The 3,608-nt window shown below is 29.4% G+C and overlaps 1 long non-coding RNA gene across 1 annotated transcript; it reads right to left on the bottom strand.

Annotated features, from left to right (window-relative positions):
- Positions 1-11: 11 nt before the first annotated feature.
- On the bottom strand, positions 12-3,128 carry LOC105448756. Its single transcript, XR_974275.1, has 3 exons — positions 2,978-3,128; positions 217-2,522; positions 12-115 (listed from the first exon to the last, which is right to left on the bottom strand). It is a non-coding gene; the product is annotated as an uncharacterized LOC105448756 (long non-coding RNA).
- Positions 3,129-3,608: the final 480 nt, after the last annotated feature.

Genomic DNA, 3,608 nt, shown 5'->3' with positions numbered 1-3,608 from the left:
GTTTTGAAATGACTAGGCCAGATGCTTGAAGATTTATTTGCATTATACCATATTGCGGGTATTAACTGTAACCCGTCATTAAATTCCGCAATTATAAATCTGTTGCTGTCCATTTCTATATGATATGACACACGCAATTGTACAGTAAATATGAATTATATTATACTTTAAAAAATATTGTATAACGCATAAAATTATATTTTAGGGATGGCCAACCTTTTTGTCGGGCGTACCACAATAAAGGTTTGAAATCTTCGATGTGCTACTACAAAATTAGGTAAAAAGAAAGATCGTAATCTTACTTATACGTTTTCTTTTCTTGCACTAAAAGCAAAAAGACTTTAAGCTTTTCTAAGCGTATCACTATAAAATTGTATAATAATGGTACGCGTGCCACGGATTTTGGCCACCCTTGTTATATTTGATGATTAAGAGGAAATATAGCAAATATATCTCGATCATTGCCATAAGAAATTTTCCAAGTTTTGCATAATAAATCAGTAATTGGCCAAGAGAAAATATTATTATAATCTACACTCATGATTTTAATACCAAAATCGCTGGAGTTACATGGTAATGTATAGACTTCTTTTAAGTATTTCAGTTTTTTTCCAATTAGAAAAATGTCTTTATTTTTTTTTGTACTATGTTTAGAATCAGAACATATGTACCATCTTTTAATAGACAACAATTGTTATTACCACCTTTGCAATTTATATTAAATTTTCCGTTACATATCATTTGATATTGTAAGTGAACATTAAAATGGTCTGGTATTGGACCATTGCTGTGTACAAATTTACATGAATATGTTTCATTATTCTCCGAAGGTAATACATTACAATTATCAATCTCATGATATCTTTTAACTAATTGTTGTAATGGTTTTTCATTTTTACGTAATCGTCTTTTAATAAACGACATATAATTTTCAAACCGAAAAGCACTGAAATTGTCTAGTGGGCCATACATTTTAACGTCAGAACATATATGCAAAAGATTATGTACATTGTGCGATACATACTGTTTACCGTATAATATTTCAAAAGATTTAACGAAGTGCTTCAATAAAGCTTCAGCAAAATTTAATTCTTCTTGGCATGAATTTTGACGTATAAGAATTGTTATAGCTACATGTAGTGTTAGAAAATGAATATACAAAGCATGCTTTAATATATCCTTTAATACGATAGGACCTGTGTATAATAAGAAATTTCGAAATTCTACAGCTTTCCAATTCTTTACTTCTTTTAACGACCTAGGTCGTCGTACAAAATCATTTGGTGTAGTAAATCTAAATAACATTAATAAATGTGATATTTTATTAATGGCTCTTCTACCTAAACGTACAGAGAATGGCCCTGTCATCAATAGAATTAGTATTTTTTTTACGATCCCTAAACGTATAAGATGCATATAGTCTAAGGAGGTATTAGTTAAAGGTAAAAATTTGGAAATATTATTTAATATAGAAAATCCAATCTGAAAATCTTTATATGCGTTGAGGGCAAATAACTCATCTTTTCTTAGAGGATAAGTTTTGTGAGATGGAAAACAAATTCTACCATTTAGATACTTTCCTTTTATTAAGCATTTAGTGCAACTAAAATATGCATTGTGACTTTTTGTACATAAAACGAATGACTTTGCAGGTGCGTCGCATATTAAAGCACATAATTTAATTGTGATTATTTTTTCGGCATGAATGTAGCCATTATTAGTTAAATTAATTAAGTCATCAACTACAGGTTGCAAAAAAACATTAGGGTCAGAAAGTTTTTGATATCCAAAGTAAGCACCAACAAGATATACTGTCGTATTTACCGTATTAGAACATAAAATTGTCCATAAAGTTGCTTGTGATGATTTTGCTAATGGAAGACCATCAATATTTAAAATTAAATTAATACAGGTATCATTATTTTTTGATAGCATCTTTTTAATAATATCCTGCAAATTCGAATGAAAATATTCCCCTTCACATATTCTAGAAATATTAGTTTGTCTAGGAGTGTGCAATAATGTACGTACATCTACAGGTATGTTATACGGCGTATACCGATGTAAAATATGTAATAAGTCATTACATGCGTTATGGGTAATATTATGGGATACTGCCCATGTAGCTATAGCATTTCTTAATTCGTCCTCATTATTAACATTATTAGCCGTGATAGTTTCGTTAGTAATACAGTTCTGATAGTTACAACTGTTTGTTTGTATATCATTATTATGTTTTTCTGACAATGTAGTTTCATTAAAAATTTTCTGAGTATCATGTAAATTAGAAATATGAATTTCTGCAAGAGTCTCATCAAATAAATCTAGATTAGAAGAATTTTTAGAAGAAATATTTATAGTGTGCCGATTCGAAATAAATTCAGAGCATCCTGCTATATCAATCTGTATTATTTGCTATAATTCGTCTATTGTGACGTTTAGAAACAATTTTTTTTTGTTTTGCGTTATATTTATCCATATTTTTTACAATACGCAATAATTACATATTTATGTACTATATGCTGCAAAAAAATAGAATTATAAGTATTAAAAATGCAACAAGAAACAAATAAAAAATTTTTAATAAATATAAATTCGCAGACTAATATTATAGATACTTTATAGGAAAATTTCTCAATAGTGGCTCACAATTAAAACAACTTAAATTCAATTTCGACTTTATAAAGAAAAGTGTGCAAACCGTTTTGTGACCGAGCATGCATAAGCATAAATGCTTTAACTGTTTCAATAAATATCAGGCGTTAAAAATGCATACATTTTAATAGAAATTTCTACCGACTGATCTGAAATAATAAAGCGTCCATACCTGCGAATATAGATGACGATTATAAGAATAATTAAAAATGATAAAGGGTTTGCACGAAAGTAAGCCGAAGCTGAAGTTAGGTTAAGTGAAAGTTTATATCGCTACAACTACTACACAGACGTTTGAGTAAAAGAATAATAATTTACATACCTTGATTTTCTATATTTCCTCTCTTTTCCAATATTTTTCATCAAATGATTTTCTATCTTTTGTGTGGAACTATCAGATCTCGTCAAAAATCAGATTTCGTCGAGCACATCGGGCACACGTGTTGCGCGAGAACATGCGAGCACATGCGAGAAGGTGCGATGCATGGCGGGATGTTTCCTACCAACGAAACCTTTCTGCACATGCGTGCTAATTACGTCACAGTTTCGCAACTTAAATGCATCAAATGCTTGTACGATTTTCGATCTTATACGAGCAAGATTAAAAATTATAGTAATATTATAATGATCAGGTATTTATATATTTTGTTGTTTAGTTATTCTAAAGCAGTAGTATAAATTAAACGTAGGAATAAAAATTATATTAATTATAATATTGTTGAAATAATGTTGCAACATTGTTGAAATAATATTGCAAAAAAAAATCTTTCCAATGTCTCTGCAACATTGCACTGCAATGTGCAACGTTGCAACATTTCAGCAATGTTGCTGCAAGCGTCTATGCCGTACGGGTAATAACATCTTTCTGTCTCTCCAAATATTTATTTTTTGAGTAAAGCCAAATGATATATTTTTTAACTGAAAATAAAAAATAACACAAAGTATTCTAGTTT

This window comes from Wasmannia auropunctata, unplaced genomic scaffold (assembly GCF_000956235.1).
Source record: "Wasmannia auropunctata unplaced genomic scaffold, wasmannia.A_1.0 LD336078.1, whole genome shotgun sequence".
Lineage (NCBI taxonomy): Eukaryota > Metazoa > Arthropoda > Insecta > Hymenoptera > Formicidae > Wasmannia > Wasmannia auropunctata.
Note: the sequence above shows the minus strand (reverse complement) of the source record. Positions and strands in the feature narration are given on the sequence as shown.